This window comes from Meriones unguiculatus, chromosome 4 (assembly GCF_030254825.1).
Source record: "Meriones unguiculatus strain TT.TT164.6M chromosome 4, Bangor_MerUng_6.1, whole genome shotgun sequence".
Classification (NCBI taxonomy): Eukaryota; Metazoa; Chordata; class Mammalia; order Rodentia; family Muridae; genus Meriones; species Meriones unguiculatus.
In genome coordinates this window covers 105,607,656-105,620,023 of record NC_083352.1, presented here as the reverse complement: position 1 = coordinate 105,620,023, position 12,368 = coordinate 105,607,656, and the positions used below count along the sequence as shown (strand labels likewise).

Genomic DNA, 12,368 nt, shown 5'->3' with positions numbered 1-12,368 from the left:
AGTGCAAAAGAGTGCTGGGAAAGCAGAAATAGCAGGCCTGAGGATCTTACCCTGGCTTCTGCTCACATGATAGCTGACAAATAATCCCCCAGTTGAGTTTCACAGCCACTCACTCTTTAGCACTAAAGTTATCTTGCTCTATTTGTGCCCGAATCTCCAATTTTTCCCCATCCATCCATCTACCCACCCACCCACCCACCCACCCACCCATCCATCCATCCATCCATCCTCTCAGCTACAGACCCATCCTTCCCTTCAGGGTTTACTGTATTCTAAATGAAAGATACTTCAGCCCCATTGCAATTGAGTCTAATCTAATTAATGGGAACAGACATTAAGAAATAAGATCAAGCAAAGTCTGTGCTAGAAGCAAACTGAGAAAGTGAATAGAGTGAAAAGGACCACGCAGTCACTTTTTAGCCTAGAGGCAGAGCTGGGCAGTGTGAGAGCACAGACAAGAATGACATCCATCAATCTTTCTACACAAATTTATTAGGCAGATATGCACCATACATGGGAGAGGCAGGGCATTAATAACTCATAAAACTGGGTACTTGGGTCCCCGCCTCCACCCCAGCTCAGTCTTACAGAGGTGGTTAACAAAAACAAACAAACAACTCCATACTGGGCACAGAGGTTCATGCCTGTAATAGTGTTTACCCAGGAATGTAAGGCATGAGGATTCCAAGTTTGAGGCCAGGGTGGGTAACTCAGTGAGATCTTGTCTCAATATAAAATAAAAAGGGGGCTGCCAGTGTAGATCAGTATCTCACGTAGACCTGAGTTGAATCCTAGTCCTGCAGAAAAGAAGAAAGGGGGGGGGGGTATACAAAAGTAAAATAAACCACCCACATCAAGGAAGGTCTGGTCCCGGGAAGCAAAAGGGGAGTGGGTGGGGGTAGGTTTCCCAGAGAAGGATGCAGGACGGTAGGAAGACCCTATACAAGGTGGTACAAGACCAGGGAAGCACGACACTGTCAGCCTAGAGCAGATAGTAGGGTCAGGTCTCTGCTACCTTGGCCCTGGCCATAGCATGGGCACCAACTGGGGAAAGGATAGCCTAGCACGGGCTGCCACAAGGGATCAGGCCAAAGATAGCATCCATCTTCCAGAACAAGGGCCTACTTACAGTATGGTGTTCTGTAGACACCTTCAGGAGAGCCTCCACCCAACCCTCTGAAGCGAGCACAACAGGATTGAGGGGGGGCCCTCCAGAAAGGTCCTTTTGTCATCTTCCACACATGTTCTTCTCTTTGCACAGGGACAGAGATCCCCTCTTGGGCTCTCCCAGTTTTGCTTCTGTCTCCCCAACCCTGAGACCCTAGGGAGTCTCTTGTAATCAGTAACCCATGACCTTGATCATCATGGCAGTTTCTGGATAACAGGTGTCCAGCTGTCTAAGCCCACTTCCCAACTGCTTGTACTCAAAAGGCTTCCAGATCTCTTCCTATCTCTGGCACTTTTTATCTCTACCAGCTATAAATGGGGGAGGGGAACTTGAGGATGAGCTCTGTGTGTCAAACACTCTGCTGGAGTCCATGCTGGCGCTAAACAGAGGATGCTGCTGGCCCACTCCTAAGCAGAGAGAAGGCTAGTTCCTCCCAGTCATAAACACAAGGGAAGAACAGCCCTCCTCTGCCAAAGGCCTGGACCTCTTCTGCTGTGTCTTGATGCTGTTGGTTATCTCTTTTAAGTATAGCAGAAACTTCCCAGCCTACCTCAACTGGCTGTGGTGCTTGGGAAGCAGCCTGGAATTGGTAAATGCGGCACAGGTTAGTGAGTGCTCTGAAGGCCACTCTCTGAGTGCTGCGGGAAAGGGGCAGGAGAGGGCATTAGTCTCATGGATAGATTTGTTTATGGCCACTGCATCCAGTGAGCTCACAGACATGCAGTAGCACAAAGGGGGCCATGGTATAGCAAGGATCTGGTACAGTAAACCCTCTTGTTCTAGGTGAGTTTGGGTGGTGGCCCAATCAAAACCTTTCCAAGAAGCCCTGTAGATTCCAAGGCCCTAAGAAGGAGCCACCTTGCTGGCCCTTGGTTCTAGCAAGACCTGCCTTCCAACTCAAAGGCCCCATGGGTGCTGGGTCTGTGTAAGGTGAAAATCAGTTCTTACCTCAGAAGCCAGAGCTTCCCTCAAGTTCTCCTGCTTAGCAAACCTTTCCTTCAGGACCAAATGTTGTGCTCTCAAGTAGAAGAGCATTCGCGAGGCCCCATGTCACACACAGCAATGATAAGGCTTCAAAGGTGACACAGTGCTGAAAGCGCCAAAGATGCTTAGAGTGGAGAAAAATGGGGCAGAGAATGTTAACATAAACAAAACAGACACATACAGCCTCCTAAGGTCATAGTTATAAAGCTCTTCAACTTAATGTCTCTGTCTTAGTGGCTAAACAGCCATCATAAGACATATTTATGGGCAATCTTTGGGCTACTGTCTGACCATGTGAGACTTAAGAGCCATGTTTTTGGAAATACGAAACCTTTTCTAATGAGGGAATACAGGTCATTAATGAAATAGGCTTAGAAGTCATCTTCCAAGGCCTGTGTCCATGACCCTAGACAAATCATCTTCCCAGAATCCACTTCTTCATAGCCCTCAGCTAGGCAAGCTCTGAGGACAAGAAATCAAAGTCTAGAGATTTGATTCCTTAGGTAAGAAAAGACGAAGCCTTTCTGAAAGCCTTTGTTTGAGCAAAGGAGGAGGACAGAGCCATGGTCCTCCAGCTGGACCAGCAAAGCAAAGACGAGAAACCAAAGAACCAATTTGGCCCCATCACAGAACTGCTCACGGAACTGCACACTTGATAGACACCTATCTCCATCCCAATCACACCCAGACACCCACAGGTGACATGGCTGAATAGCTGGGGATGGTGCCAAGCCTAAGAGCTGCTCAGGACGGAAAGGTCTCAAGAACCCTACACCAACTGGCTCTCAGAAAAAGGGCTCTTCTGTGCATCAGCATCACCACAGATGTACCATCTAGTGGTGAAGGGCTGGGATACTGTGTCCCCTCTGGAGCCTGCAGAGGAAGAGCACAGCTTTAGTGGAGGATCCCAGCAGGATTACAAGGCGATCCCTTCATGACTCCCCTCTGCGCATCTGTTCTCAATGCAGAATCTGACCTGGAGAATATCCACCAGCCCGCCATCTACCTCCTGGACTGGAGATGTGGCGCCAGTTGTTGACCATACAAGTCCCCTTTTCCTACTTGCAGACAACAAAGAAATGCCAGGTGGTACACTCAACTCTCCAGCCTTCCAAGAAGGAAAGCTGGTAACCTCAGAGGTGCCAAGAGAAAGCTACCAGAAGTGTACCCCATCGTCCTTGAGGGTAACTCTTCACTAGGTGTTTCCTTCAAGATCTTGTGTGGCACCCAATCCAGCCCATTGCTGCTTATGGAAAAGAGGTTGTTTTGGGATCTTGCTGCCACTTGGGGTGGCTGTCCAAGGCTGTTTCATCCTAGGGTCTTATCTGTTCAGAAGGCTACAAAGACCCAGCTCTGGGTATAGGCTGAGCCCCCAAAGAGCTGAAGATTCCACAAGTATAATATGAGGGTCCTTCCTCTTTATACTGTTAGAGAGGGCTCAGAGAAAGCCTATCTCCAATTTGACCACTTCAGTGGTCACTCCAATCCAACCTTATGCTTCTGCTCACATACCTATGAGTAAGAACCATTTGCCTCCTGCATGTACCATGGCCACTGCAAGGGCCAGGTAGGCCTCACCTGAACTAAATCATCTCCCTGCCATTCCTCCAAATAGACAACCCTCAGTGCTTTTAAGTGTAGACTCCAACCCAAGTGAGGAGTAATCTGCTTCCCTCTTCATGATTCCTGATAGCTACCAGCCAGCTCACCACAACCTATGGCCCACCCACCAGCTGTCTCTCTATCTCGAAGCTCAGCAAGCTCCAGGTCTGCTGCAGGGCAGGTTCCTGATGGCCTCAATACCACCTCAGCCAAGTGTCATCCTGGCCTCCTTGAAGGCCTGTTAGTTTCCAACCAGTACCAGATGGCAGTGCTGGAAAATGGGTTCTGGAGGTCAACTGACTTCCTACATGGGCTCTGATACTTCCCAGCCATGTGGCCCTGGGCGAGTCAGGATCTCACTTATAGTGAAGCTTCTCTTTAGGTTGCCACAAAGATAAGTCAATTAAAGGAACATATGGTCCCCTGAGGCCTAGGACTCTACACCTCACACACAACAAACAGGTCAATAAGAACAAGGGCTTCTGAATTACCAAAACTGAGCTTAGAGCAGTAGGCAGGTAACACACTGCCACCCTTGAAGTCAACAGGACTTACACCCCAAGCTTCAGCAGAGAGAGACCATCCAAGCCTCAATCTGATGACACTATCATTTTTTTTTCCAAGAAGCAAGAGTGAGCTAGGGAGAAATATGTACAGTTAAGGAAATGGAGGAAAGACAAGAGGGATCAGGGTAGAGATGAAGGCAGGGGCCACCTGATGCCAACTCAAGCCCCCTTCTCCATTCTCAGTCCCTTCTTCCTGTCTGCTTGCATGCTGAGAGAGGCCTCCTTGGTGAATTCTATGCTAGGCTAGGTCCTACCCAGATGGTGTGGAGGGAGGCCCAGGGACAGAGAGCACAGATGCTGCCATGGTAACTGCCTAACTCTGTGGTACAGGCCAGGTTACTAAGGGACCACAAAGAGGGAACTAGGTGGCCATGCTGGCTTGTTAAGCCTATCCCAAGCCCCGATAGAAGTTCACTGTTTCTTTCCCTGGCCTTCCCTTCTGTAGACCCAGCTTGAGTTCATGAACAAGCCTATGCTTCCTAGACCAATGTCATAGCAAAGTCAAAGGTGGGGGGGAGGCCCAGCCAACAGCTCCAATAGCTCAGCTCCGATGGCTCCGAATTCCTGGGACAAGAACAGCTGCACTACACTTCAGAAAAGGCAAAGGGCAAATGCCTACAAAAGCCAGCTCCCTCTTCAAGATGAGTGACATGGGTAGGTGGCAGCAGGCGCCACAGCTGACCAACAGGGGGTGGCCACCCCTTGCCCAGGGACATCTGTGGACATGTGGACCCAGAAGACCAGAGGTGCCTTTATGTCTTAAGTTAAACATCTTAAGATTTTGGTAAAACCTAGTATCTGAACACTAGTGAAAACAAGCTATTGCTGTTCAGACAAAGAAAAAAAAATTGAAGAAAATGTGTGGTGACAGTATCATGTACCCAGATAGGACTAGGACTGGAGGGTGGCTTTTAGCTACTATCATACAATGGTGGGAGTTAAAATTTGCTACTCATCACCAGGGCTACTGTTTGGCACTCCTTCCTAAGGCCCAGAGCTTGGTGTATTTAACTCTGGACCCACTCAGCCCTTTGTCTAAGAGCCTTAGGGAAGAAAGCAGGGCACTGAGTTTGGCACTCATTTTTCTTGACACCAGAACAGGGCCTGACCCACAGGCTTTCTCTCTGCACTGGCCCTATGAACTGGGGCTTTCCACTCTAGCCTGTTTTCAGAGATTCCACAGTTCTGTCTGACCCCTGCCCCAGTTCATACTCCTCACCTTTCACTAACACCTCCTGCTTATTCATTATTCTCATGACCCCTCTCCCTAGGCTGGGCATCGGTCCCTAATCCTGCCCATATTTAGGCACAGCAAATGTGTCCTCCAAACCCCCTCCCTCCACCCTGCTGCCAACTGAGCTGCCATTTGGCCTGTGATACTTAAAACCACCTGCCTACCCTTGCCACGTAAGATCCAGTACTCTCAGTTGTTGGGATACTGCTGCCTTCCTTGGCTCCACATGTCTGGCTCCTAGCACACTTGCTTGCTGACCCACAGCTCAGGCCATTCAAACCCTTTTCCAGTCAGGCTGTCTTAATTTGGCTCCTTCATCCCATGGATGGCCCACACAAGCCCATTCCTGTCCCTATAAGGAAAAGTCAGGCAGGGCACTGGGGGCGTTTTGAGCGGCAGGACAAGGTGTGGGCCATCTGTGTGCCTGTGACATGGGAGCACATGCCTAGAGCATGGTGTGATGTCCGCCACAGCTGTCCTCTTCTCCTTGGCTTCCAATCCCAGTGGGCCCCACAGCCCTGCTATTAATATAATAAAAGAGGCCTAGCAGCTGGCTGGGACAAAATCTTTCCACACAGACGGTGACAACTGTCATAATGTGGACTCCAAATGTCCCCACCATGCATTCTTCCAAAAAGGGCACAGCAGAATCTGCCTGGGTACTTGCTACTGAAGACGTGTTGAGTTGGTCTGAGCAAAGACAGAAATTGCCAATGACCAATATGGAGGCTTTTCAAGGAGCTCCAAATGCAAAGTAGCTGCTGAGAACTCCCGAGGCCCAAGGCAGCGTCCGTTCCAGCTGAATGGCACATGTACACGGAGCAGGGGTGGGGGCAGATGGAAAGCTGCTTGAGTGTTGCCTATTTGTTCTCTGGGGGAGAAAGAAGGTGGCTTCAACTTATCCAAAGAACCAAGAAAGGGCAATGATGACAAACTGAGAATATGGAATGTCACTGTTGTCCAAGAAATAGCTGCATGCTTTCTGGACCCATCTTAAAGGGGTCCAGGAGAGAAAAGGGTGCCAGGCAGCAGAAAGGTGAATATATGGATGGCTGTCATGGGCAAAATCTGGGCCTGCTGGCCTCACCTCTACCTGGATGGACTTAGTATGATTCTAGAAACACTAAGACTCATGTACAGAGACTCTGTCCAGAAGCAGAGCCAACCCTGGCCCACAATAGTCTGGGAACCAGCTCGCTGGAGCCTGAGGGCACAGGTCAAGCTCTTTATGACAAAGCTGCTTCCTCTGCAATGTAAACATGTCCAGTGACATCAAATGTCACAGCCAAGTCCCTCAAGATGATGACTTCTGTCCATGTATTATTAAGAGGCAAATGCCAAGGAAAGAAAATAGGTCCAAGTCATTTTTTCTGGTTGACATTCAACTTACTAGAACTAGAATCCGGCCCCCAGTCCCCTCCCAACCTCCGACCCCATGTAGACTAAACTGCTCACACACTCTTAAAAGTCAGGAGGGGGCTGGTGAGATAGTTCAGCTAGTATGGGTGCTTGCTGCTAAAAAGCTTCATAATCTAGGCTTCATTCCCAGAGTCTACAAACTGTCCTGAGAGCTCTATTCATGTGTGTACCCCATACAAATGAATGTTAACAAAAGAAAAAACCGAAGGCTGAAAGTAAAGCTGTGGGAGAGAGAATTTTCTTAAGAGTGCTAAGGTAACATTACAGTCTATAATCGCCACCATCCACTCCATCGTGTCACATGGCATCTACACGCTAGCTCTCCTTACACTGTGACTAACTCAACAACGTCAGGGGAGAGGCATCAGGTGGGGCTGGGGGCAGGGACCTTGACTTCTAGACTGGAGTGCATTCTTTAAATTGTGGCCATTCCCAGCTTCAACTGTCTAGATCCGGAATTAGAAGAGGAGGTCTCCTCCAGGCTTCAGTGGCATTAAAGGAGGAAGGGTGTGTGCCCATGATAGGAGTGCTATTAAGAGTTTTTCAGGGGTCACCACCATGGCTTGTAAACAGCCTTATTCCTATACCAGTCCAATCACCTCCAAGACTAGAGAAAAGAAAATGGAAATGCAGCCTGGAGCACAGCAGCGATTCCCCCTCCTTCCTCAGAACCTACCAGCTAAACCCTGACCATCATGCTCTGAAATACAGGTTGCTGACTTTCACCTTCTCTGATGAGCAAGAGTGATTAAACCAAGGTCACATGCCAGCCCACAGGCGAGGAAAACAATCCCAGCCCTCTCCCACACACAGAGACTCTGGGCACAATGACTTAAGCCTTAGCTCTGTGTGTTATTGTGGAGTTATTGGATAGTACATATCATTTAGACAACCGCATATGCTTGGTGGAGCTTCTAGCTTGCTATGGGTTCAGGGGGCAGACACTTTGAGAAAAAGCAGGCTCGCCTTCCTTGCACCTCAACTCCACTGTCTGGTGCCTGGCTTTAGTAATAACTGGTGCCTTTGGAGCTGGGCAGATTTTTAAATAAGCAGCTGAAAAGGTATGTCACCAAACTACATCAGCTTTCTCTTTGGCCAAGCCTTCCCGGCCACTGTGTAGACATGGCCAGGCTTGACTATGGGGCATGGTATGGTTCTATTTCTAGCCTCCAGGACACTGCTAGCTCCTGCTTTCTTCAACAAGGAGCCAGTGGAATGTCAGTTCTAAAGTGATCAGAAAGGAATGTGAAACTGTCAACCGTCCATCTGGTTGTGGACAAAAAATAGATCTGCTATCAAGAGGGTTTGGCATCTGAGCCCTGGACTCTCCTCCCATCTCCACTTGAAGACTCTTTATTTGGTGCATTAACATTTGAGACAGAGTTCAGGCTACAAAGACCAAGCCTACAAGCTGGCTTCGCCAAGACTCATAGCTACCACCACCAACCCCCCCCCCCGGGCCCTGTCCCAGCCTGTGTCCTTCATTGTACACTGAAGAGGGCTAAGACTGGATCTCTCTGCTCCCTCCCAGCTTGAGCACCTCTTAAGGTGGCCTCCTTGGCACTAGGTTTCTTCTACTTCACAGTTGTCTCCACCAAGGGCCATATTTAGACATCTTTGTATCATATGATGTCTCTTCTTGTGGGGCCCAACAGTACTTCAACCCCACATGTTAATGAAGAAGAGTGCTTGGCATGTGGGAACTTGGGATGCCCTGCTATCACACAACCAGCAGGCCTCCCTGGTTCTCCTGCTCAATGAAGGATACCAACATCATCTCTCTTGGCACTGCCATGTTGTTCCCAATCTTTGTGGCTGACCTGATTAAGTCACCAAGGGCACTGTTGTCAACGCCCATTTCATATATTTCTAGACACAACTCTCTTGGCCACAGCCAACTCTGGTTTTCATTTTACCTCTCAATCTTGATACCAGATAAGAGCTTTGAAACAAACTTGATTAGGCACCTCCTGGTCACCAGGGTGAGGGCTTCCTACCACTGCACACCACTCAACACTGCCTTCCCTCCCAGACTCATCCCCGCCCCACAGCTCTGCTGCTTGCCTGCACCCGCCCCCTGCCACCACACGAACAGCCTTCAGTCTCAGCTCAAGTGCACAGGGTACATTCCCAAGAAAGCATCCCCAGACAAGTCCAAGTATAAGGTGGCTTCCTGTGCTGTGTGCTCTGAAAATAGAAGTTCCTTGTGGTCTCTTTAGCTCCTTACAATATGCCCCTCTGTGGCATGATACCCACTGCAAGATGCCCAGAGTGGGGAGGCAGGGTCTGCTCTAGCTTAAGACCACCCAAGCTCATACTGGGTCCTCTGTATTCCACAGCCTGTTCTGTCTCAAAACAACAACAAAAATGAAAGAAGATTAGAATTGCATTTCACATAAACACAACCCGGCTGGGCTGCATCTGACTGTTGGGCTCTTTCTCTTGAGAATACTGACCTCCTTCCCTTTATTCTTTTCACCTTTCCCACATCAATATCAGCCCTTTTATCAGCACCATCACCATCATTCCCATCATTCCCATCATTAACACCAACCACTCTCGGGGGAAAAAATGACTAGAGAGAAAAAGCTCTGCCCTTCTCTCATATACTTGCTGAAAACATGGTGAGCCATAAATGAAGGGTGAAGACATTAGAGACAAAACAAAACAACAAAAAACCCAAAAACCAGTACCCTAACTAAATGGTATTCAACTGACTAGGAGTGTTTTTTAACCTTCCTAGTGCTGCCCTTTAACACAGTTCTTCTTGTGGTGACCTCCAACCATAAAATTATTTTCATTGCTACTTCTTCATAACTGTAATTTTGCCACTGTTATGAATTATATTGTAAATATCTGTGCTTTCTGATGGTCTTCAGTGACCCCAGTGAAAGGGTCATTTGACCCCTAAAGGGATCACAACCAACTGGTTGAGAAATGCTGAACTGGAAGTATCCAGAAGCAGAAAATGAAAATAATTTTAGAGTAAAAGAAGCTCAGATTTTACTAAAGACCTGAACTCTAAAGCTCAGGAAGACACTCAGCTGGAAGTTCCTGGACTTTTGAGATTTCAGATAATAAAATGTCAAAGGAATTGTGTGGTATTATGAAAAACAGTTCCTTAAAAAACAAAAATTACCTTTAAAAAAAAAAAGCCCATTACAAAGGGTTTTGTTTTGTTCGCTGTTAGGCACAGGATACTTACGTTTTGCGACTTTGTGTCCTGATGCTGTGCTAACAGTGTTGGCTGCTCTTGAGTTTTCTGGTGGGTTAAGTTACCTGCAAGGAATACTTAACAACCATCTTCCTTTCCTATCAGTGATGCTTTTGTTTGTTCCTCTGGTCTCACTGTTCTTGTAAGACTTTACATACTACACCAAGAAAGAACAGAAACAGTGGGTAACCCTGTTTTGTGCTAGATTTTAATGGAAATCCTAGAATTTTCCCCACTTAGTATAATGTTGGCTATGCTAAGAATGGCTTCTTCTAGCCCAAGTTTCTTCAGGACTTTTATTATAAATGGATGTTGGGAGTATGTAAAAAGCCTTTTTGTATCTTTTGAATCTTCTAAGTACATTTCTGTGATGTAACCCAAGTACAGAAATGTGTATGTTGAACTATCCACTATCCCTGCTTCCCTGGAATGATGTCTATTTAATTGTGATAAGGTATCTTTTTTATGTTTTCTTGCCTTTGCTTTAACATTTTAAAAAAATGTGTCCATGTGGTACTGTGGGGTGGGGCTGTGGAAGGAAGGCTCACAGAGCAACTTCTAGGATTCAGTCCTGTGCTTCCAATCTATGGCGGTGGCGGTGGCGGTGGCGGTGGCGGCTTCAGGCAGCAGGCTTGCCTACTGAGCCACCTCACTGGTCCTTACAAGTACTTTGTCAGGCATTTTCATGCCAGTGTAAAATTGGTCTATAATTTGCCTGTGTGTATGTCCATGTCTGGCTTGGCCTCTGGAGAATGCTGGTTTCTTAAGACTAATGTTCCTTCCTTTTCTGTTTTATGGAAGAGTTTGAGAAGTATTGGTCCTTAGTTCTTGTGTAAAGGAAGGATAAAATTCACCACTGAATCCATCTAGGCCTAGACTTTTTTTCATCCAAGCAATTATTTTTATTACTGTACCACTACTTGCTATAGATTTGTCTAAATTATTTACCTCATTTGGGTTTAATATTGGCCAATCACATGCACTAGAAATTAAAAATTTCTTTTTTAATTAAAAAAGAAAATTCAAAACCAATCTCTTTAAATTTTCTAGCTGAGTAAAGGGCATTTTGCTGACTTCCTCGCTTCTGCTGTAATGTAACTTTCCAGTCTAATTTTATTAACTGGGTCTTCTATCCCTTTCTTTTGGTTAATTTGGTTAAAGGCTTGACAATCTTACTCATCTTTTCAAAGAACCAGCTCTTTGTTTCATTGATTCCTTGCATTTTAAACATTTCCATTTTGCTGATTTCTGCCCTGATATAATTGTCTCTTTTGGTTACTCATCTTGGTTTTTAACTGTTCATGTTTACCTAAGGCCCCAAGGTCTATCAGTATGGTGTTTATTTAGAATTCTGTATTTTTTTAAACATTTATTTAGTGTGCAGACTCTCATATGTGAGTATGCGTGTGTGGATGTGTATGTATGCATACATACATACAAATCTACGTATAGAAGTCAGAGAGCAACTTGGGGAAGCTAAGTTCTTTCTCTTGACCTCATGGGTTCTGGGGACTGCAGTCAGATTAAGCTGGTCTTTACTCTCACTGAAGCACTTAGAGATGTAAATTCCCTTAAAACTGCTTTACTGTGAGGCGGTGACTGGGTTTGTTGTGTTTTTATTTCCACTTGCTTCTAAGACTGTCTTCATTTCCTCTTTGGTCCCCTCATTTACCTGTCTATCAGTCAGAAGTGTGCAGTTTGGTCCCCTGAGTTTGTGAATGTTTTATAGTTTCTCCTGCTAAATTATAGTTTGACACTCTGAGCACACAAGGAATTCTCTTTATTTTCCTATACTTGTTATGGCTTGCCTTGTGTCCTAATACCGACTCTATTTTAAATTATTTGGGGAGTGACAGGATTCAGTTTAATTTAAAAGTTTTTTTCCTATTTATTTTTAAAATATCTGAAAACAAACACCCCCACCACACAAAACTTCTAATAATCATCTTCTGTCCTCCTGAAAAACAAACAAACGAACTGGAAGGTAGGAGGATGACACAGCCTCAGTTAAGGTTATCACCTCCCCTAAATCAGCTTCAGCATGAGAACTCGATGTACTGCCTTCGTCTTCCTCACTCCCCTGCAAACCAGTGCAGGGCACTCGGAAGGAGCCAAGCCCCACGAAGCCCAGAAGCCACTGGGGGCCTCATCAACCAGTCAACTTTACAAGTAGGAAGAATA

General features: G+C 46.6%; 1 long non-coding RNA gene across 1 annotated transcript; it reads right to left on the bottom strand.

The window, feature by feature from the left end:
• Positions 1-473: 473 nt before the first annotated feature.
• Positions 474-8,369, bottom strand: LOC132653730 (uncharacterized). Its single transcript, XR_009591554.1, has 2 exons — positions 2,117-8,369; positions 474-797 (listed from the first exon to the last, which is right to left on the bottom strand). It is a non-coding gene; the product is annotated as an uncharacterized LOC132653730 (long non-coding RNA).
• Between the last annotated feature and the right edge of the window lie 3,999 nt (positions 8,370-12,368).